At 41.2% G+C, this 7,346-nt stretch overlaps 1 pseudogene; it reads right to left on the bottom strand.

Moving 5' to 3' along the window:
- Window positions 1-286: 286 nt before the first annotated feature.
- LOC116910915 lies at window positions 287-2,487 on the bottom strand (annotated as a pseudogene).
- Window positions 2,488-7,346: the final 4,859 nt, after the last annotated feature.

Here is a 7,346-nt window from a genome sequence, read left to right as displayed (position 1 = left end):
ATGAGTGTGACCACTCTGACCTGGCTAGGGCTACCCAGTACAAGGGCTGCAGACGGGAGAGCTTCGCCAGAAATTCATTTCCTCCCAGACCCGGAGGGTGGACGTCTGAGATCCTCTCAACAGGATTTTCTGGTTCCATCCTTGGCCTCTAGATGGTCATTTTGTGTCCCTGCATACTCTTCCCTCTGCATGCTCCCGGGTCACCTCACATGGAGTTAGACTGTGTTAGTACCCACTCACATGACTTTTCTAACTCATAAAGCTCTTTCATTGGGTTGCTCACAATTTAGAACACCAGTTTGTGGGGCTGTCTCCCATTTGTCAGGGAGAACTGAGTTGGCAGGTAGCCCTGAAGCTGAGCTTTGATCTCCCATAAAATCTGAGTCCACGGTTTTCTGATCAGCTTTGCGCTGCTCTGTAATCTTGTATTTCTCCTTCTCTGTGTGGAAGATCTCACACTCCTGGTGCCTGGGCTGACGCAGCTGCTTCTTCTTGAAGCATCAATCGGGTGTTTGGGGATTTTAATCTTGTGGACATCAACTTTTGTAGAGGTGGTAATGACAAACTTCTGCTGTGTTCTGTGCAGAGGACCTTGGTTGAGGGCAATGGCTCCAGTCACAAATAGCAAGCCACTAGGCCACTGCTTCTGGAAAACCACTCTCTTGCCCCTGTGGTGCCCAGTGAGGACGATCAGGACAGTCCCAGGAGTGATGAACTAAGGTCATATGCTAAGGTAATTGGGGTAATACATGAAATGTAAATTTGGGGCAGAGAGACCCAACTCAGCCTACGGGAACCTCCTTATGGTTTCAGATCTGCTTTCAGAATATTCCATTTTCCTCTTCTCACTATACTTTTAATGACCCTCTTACTAATCTAACAGGACTCAGTTATACTCAATGTCAATAGGGATGTCTTTCCTAACCTGCATAACCTAATCAAAATTGAATTCTCTATCCTAGTTTCTCATATTACCTGTAGTTTCCTGCTTTTTATCTCTTGTTTAAGTATTACATCTTTATTTACTGATTTTGTATGTGTGTGCCTATGTGTGTGAACATGTACTAAGGTGCTATACATTTGAATGTGTTTTATGTATCTATTGAGTGATGACGTATATATTACATGTCTGTGATAGTTGATGTTTGAATGTTTTTCTGCCCGTGTGTGTGTTGCATATATACACATATGCACATGAGTTTGAATGTGTATACCTATATAGGTATGTGGATGTCTGCATTTTGATATGCATGTATGCATATGTGTATGAATATATGTACACTAGACAAGTTTTTGAGTGTGAGCATGCATGGGAATGTACATGTTTGCACATATATATCATTTGTGAGTATTGAGAGTGTGTATGTGTGTATAAAAGTATGTGAATACATAATTTCACATGTAAATGTTCTGTGTAAGTACACAGGTGTGTTTACACATATTATGAGTATGTGTGTGCTTGTGTCTATGGGGGTCTATGTGTGAGTATGTGCTACTATGTGGACATTTTGAGTAAGGGTATATGATTGTGTGTATGCACGACTGTATGTATATATGAGTACATGTGTGAGTATGATCACATATGAGTGCTCTTCTGTGCACGTGTGTGAGAATATATGTATGTGATAACATCAATGTGTTTGAATGATTCTGTATGAGTGTGGATTGTGAAGGTGGGGTATAACTGTGAGTGAGTGAGTGTGTGTGTGTGTGTGTGTGTGTGTGTGTGTGTGTGCAAATGTATTTTTTCCTCCATCTTTATTAACTTGGGTATTTATTTACATTTCAATTGTTATTCTCTTTCCCAGTTTCTGGACCAACATCCCCCTAACCCCTCCCCCTGTAAATGTATTTTTAAATGTCAGTGCGTACATCTGTACATATGGGCAAGTGTGTGTGTGTGTTCACATTTGTCAGTGTACCTACATGACATGTAGACAGGCAAGTGTGCACGTGAATGTGCATGCGTGAGTGTGTGAGTGTAGATGGCTGTGAGCACTTGTATGTGCATGTGTATGTATGTGAGTGTGTGTTTTGTGACTGTGGGCATATGTAAATGTACAGAGTGCGACTGTGCGAGTGTGCACATAAGAGCATTCATGGGCATGCATATGCAAGTATGAGTAAATATGTGTTTATAGGTGAGGCTGCATGCATTTGTACATGTTATGTGATGAGTGTGTATGGGTATTTTTATGTATAGGCATCCGTGAGTGTGTGAGTTGCATGTGTGGTTGAGTATGTGCACATGTGTATACATGTACATGTGTCTATCTGTGTGTGCTTTTTTGCTATAAATACATTCATGTATAAAATATTTTATAACAAGTCTATCTATAAAAGGCCGGAGAGATGGCTGATTCATGAAAAGCACTGACTGCTCTTCCAGAGGACGTAAGTTTGATTTCCAGCGCCCACAAAGCTGCTAATAACCATCTGTACCTCACGTTCCAAAGGATCTGACACCTTCTTCTGCCTCACACACATGGTGAGCAGACATACATGCAGGCAAAGCACTAAGCCTGAGATAAAAATAAGCAAATAAATATAAAAATGTAAATGAGTCTATGTATACCTATATTTTAACTGTCGTGGTGGTGGTTAAACTATTTTGCTGTGTTTATAGCAAAAGGAAATTTAAACTGATATCAAAACAGTTTTCAAGGTGGTAGGCTCAAGTTTCCACCTCCACCTTCTGATTTTTGCATCAATAAGAAGAGGTGAAAACCACCACAATGTTCCAACATTTTATTTAATCCCGATTTTGTAAAATCCAATTGAAAGTGTGGGGCTACGGAGATGGCCCCATCAGTTAAGTGCCTGCCTCACAGCATGAGAGCTTTAATTCAGGTCCCCAGCAGCCACATAAAAAGCCAGGCACACATAAAAGACAAGCACGAAGCTCAGTACACACTAGTACCCATGCACAGAGAAAGGATGGTAATGGTAGGAGGGCCTGGGATTTAATGAAAGGCTATGACATGCTCAAGCAATACAGCATAACATTTCACTCATTAAAAATGATTCCGGAGATGTAAGCCCGGCTGATTGAAATGCAATGCTACAAAATATACACGTCGAGCAATGAGTTAGACACAACCACAAAATCAAGAGGTGAGCTCTAATACTGAGCCTTAAAATCTACTTAGAAGAGAAAAACTGAAAGCACAGAGAAAGAGCTGACAGCCATCCACAATGCCCACGACAAAGAAGCAGAGTCACCCAGAGAGCTTAGGTCCCAGGAAAACCCAGCAGACCATGTTGCCTTCAGTTGCAATAAAAAGATAAAATGAGATCAACTCTAACAAGTGAATCCAAGGGAGACACCAGTACCATCAAATGCTACTACTGGTCACAGATGACTACATTGAGGAGGCTCACAGCCTTAAACTGTGATGTTAGATTTTATTCCTTCCCGAGGATCTAGGATCTACAACTGTCCTAGTGATCTGGATCCCAGAGAATGAGATTTCTGAGTCACACTGAGAGACCCTAAACACAGATACACAGACTGTAAGAACCTGTCTTAGTTACTGTTTATTGCTGTAAAGGCACCATGACCAAGAACACTTGTAAAGGAAATCATTTAATTGGGGGCTGCCTTACAGTTTCAGAGGGTGTGTCCTCGTTCATCATGTCAAGGAGCATAGAAGCAGTCAGACATGGTTCTGGAGCAGGAGCTGGGAGCTTGCATATTATCCACAGGAAGCAGGCAGAGAGAGGAAAAGAGGGGAAGAGAGAGAGAGAGAGAGAGAGAGAGAGAGAGAGAGAGAGAGAGAGAGAGAGTCTGGTATGTGCTTTTGAGACTTCAAAGCACATCTCCCAGTGACACACTTTCTCTAACAAGGCCATATCTCTTAATCCTTCCAAAACAGTCTACCAACTGGGAAACAAACACAAATTTATGAGCCTACGGGGGCCATTCTGATTCAAACCACCACACCACCCTTCCTCTCTTTAATCAGCCATTTAATCTTCACTCTCTGAAATACTAAGCCAGTTTCAAAAGTTTCTTTGTACTTAAGATCATTTGCATTTTAAATGGAATCCCTTAGTGAGTCTTCTAAGTTTTGTTTTTCACAAATATAATTCCAACTGGTACAATGCCAAAAAATCCAACCAAATCCATGATGACTTTTTTTAATGAAATATAGCAATTCTAAAATTGACCTTGAAACCAAAATGTCGGGAATTTCCGATAAAATACGAGAAAGAGTAAATGGTATAGAATTAGCCCATGAAACTTCAAAACAAAGTATCAGCACTGTGACCATCCACGGGCACAAGAATAAACCCATGAAAAAAGAAAAAGGTCAAATTCACCAGTGCATGAATGTGGTGGACATTTATCTGGGAACATCTCTCTCTCTCTCTCTCTCTCTCTCTCTCTCTCTCTCTCTCTCTCTCTCTCTCTCTCTCTCTCAAATTTAAAGGATAGTTTTGAAGCACACGAAGCTTTGGTTTAGCGGGTGTTTCTATCTTTCTTCTCTTCCACCATGCCAACCTTCTGTTCTCTGTGATTTTTGTAAGAAAGCAGCTGTCAATCCTATCGTTTCCCTAAATGTAGTAACCACTTCTCTTACTGCCTTTCATCCCTGTTTGGTCTTTAACAAATTCACTACAGTTGATACATGCGTGGATTACCTGGAGTCTGTTGGTCTTCTTGGGTCTCTGGATTAATATTTTCATAAGACCATTTTTCAGACTTTTTTTTCTTAAAAGTTGTAGCTCCCTAATTCTTCAAGTCATTTCTGTTCTCCTCTTCCTGCATGTGTTCCCAAGCCTGATATGGCCACATAGGTCTCAGACTACCATTCCTTTCAACATTATTTTTTGCTACTTAGATGTCTCTAACTTAAAATTCATTCTCTCTCTCTCTCTCTCTCTCTCTCTCTCTCTCTCTCTCTCTCTCTCTCTCTGCCATTACAAATCTACTATGAAGACATCAATAAATAGTGGTTTTTGTTTTCAAATCCATAATACAACTTTTGTTCTTTACTAAGTCATTCGTACCACTTTGCTGAAATGTGTTATTCATTGTGTCATGCATTTTATTTGTTATGTGTATGTGCACTTGGTTCGTGTGCACCATATGAGTTCGGATCCCCTTGGAGGCTGGAAGATGCTTTGGAAGAGGCTTTTGGAGCCCCCGGATCTGGAGTTACAGGAAGTTGTGAGCTGCCCTATGTGAGTGCCAGAAACCAAACTTAGATTCTCTGCAAGAGCAGCAAGCACTCTCCGCCATCTTTCCGCCCCCTCATTTTATCATTTTATCACACTTTTCTTTTGTTCCTTGGAGATAATTTCCTTTATATGAGATCATTTTTATAGCATTGCTATAAAAATGCTACTATAGTTGTGCGTGTGTGTGTGTGTGTGTGTGTACACATGTGTGCTGAGTATGTGGGTGGAATATGTATGGATGTGTAGTGTGTTATGGTGTTGTATTGTTATATATGTATATGTGGTGTGTGCATGTGGGGGGGTTGGGTGTGGAGTGTGTGTATGTGGTGTGTGTGGGTGTGTGTCCAGTGTGTCTCAAGGGGGGCTCGGGACTGGCCCCAGGGCCTTGTATAAGCTAGGTAAGTATTCTACAAAGGAACTACATTTTAAGTCCTAAGAGTAACTGTTTTGACCTATCTGGCTACTGAATCCAATTTCTAGTTAAAAGTTAGAATCTATTAAATAGCTTTTTTTTCCCTGAATATGAGTCACATTTTGTGTGGCTTTTGCATAATATTTTGTTGAATACTTGACATTTTAGTCGAGCATTTGTTGAATATGTTGAAGCAATCCTGGATTCTAACTTTCCCCTAAGGGCTGCTACTATTTGTTTGTTTCGTACCTTGCCTGAGATAAGCCTATGGAGAGAAGTCTACTCAGTAATGTGTGGCTGCTTTTACATTTGCATAATACTTTCATCCTCTCTAGTATTTCTAGACCTGAATTCCTAGGATTCAGGTGAATATTATCCAGGGGCAACGAAAGCTCGCTGATGGATATCTGTGTGAGCTTCAGAACACATATGAACACCAGACTGTTTCTAAGGTTCATTGCTTTTATTTTCTACCAGGTTCTCTCACATCTCCTCCTGAGTGAGACTGGCCCACTCCACATGCCAAAGAAGCTTCAGACATCTAGGCCAACTCCAATCTCATCTGTGTGTGCACGCGAACTTCATTCACCCAGGATGCATGGATTCTTCAAATCTTTTATGGCATTCTTATTTCCCAGAATTCATTTTGAATCCCCGTATGGTCTCCTCGTCAGTAGGTTGGTCCAAATAGGAAAACAGTTTCAGAATGGTAGGGGAATTGGCCCTCCCTCTTTGCTTGCCACAAGATCACCACCTACAAGGGCAGTGTTCTTACTCAAATGAGCGTCTTCCAGCTTCTGTTGCAAAGTTCTTGGCCTCATGTCTTGCCCACAGAATGTCCACAGACCTGGCAGGTGAAGGAAGAAAATCCAATAGGTTCAAACTGTGTTACATTAAGTTCACTAGTTTGTCATGAATAAGTCTCTCCTTTTGAGGAATGCTTGTTTGGGGGTTTTGTTGTTGCTGCCATTCTTGCTTGGTTTGTTTTGTGTTGTGTTTTGAGATTATAATATAATAATTATAATATAATATCATCTCTCTCTTTCCTTTCCTCCTTTAAAACCCTCCCACATGAGAGGATGTGCCTAGTCCCACAGCAACTAGGTGTGTAGGGTAGGAGAATGGGGGTGAGGAGGTTGACACCCAGAGGGAGGCTTCCCTTCTAAGAGAAATGGGGACATGAAGTAAACACTTAAGGCTACTTTGGAAAGTTAGTTAGATGATGTTTTGCTGGGGCAAACATGAGAAGGAGCATTTAGCTAAAGTGGACACAGGTGAAAGACTATGGCAGACTCTTAAAAGAACGTTTAGCTAAAGCAGACACAGGTGAAAAGATGCTCTGCTAGAGCAAACACATGAAAAGACACATGATAAAAGATTTTTTGCTAACAACACACATGTATTGTTCTGTCTTACATTGTGTAGTGGAGTGGCATTTGTCGGAATTCTATAGAGAGAAACACACCAAAAAAACTTCTGGTGATGTGTAACAATTTCTTGCTGATTCTTCAGACTCAGTCTGATTGGCAAAATAATGTCAGCTAAGACAGATGCACATGTTGAGACAAGAGCAGTGGAGGGCATGTGATGTTTAGAAGGTATAAATAGAATGAGAAGGACAATGACAGAGGCTGAGCTTGGCTTGCTTATAGCATTCACAATGCTTGAGGGTCTGGAGTCTTTGCTGATCTTCACTTCACTGAGAGAGGCACAGCCCAGAACTTCTCTTGGTGTTCCTTCTGGTCCCTCC

Source organism: Rattus rattus, chromosome 10, assembly GCF_011064425.1.
Source record: "Rattus rattus isolate New Zealand chromosome 10, Rrattus_CSIRO_v1, whole genome shotgun sequence".
NCBI classification, from domain to species: domain Eukaryota; kingdom Metazoa; phylum Chordata; class Mammalia; order Rodentia; family Muridae; genus Rattus; species Rattus rattus.
The sequence above is the reverse complement of the archived record's forward strand: the minus strand, read 5'-3'. Positions and strand labels throughout refer to the sequence as shown.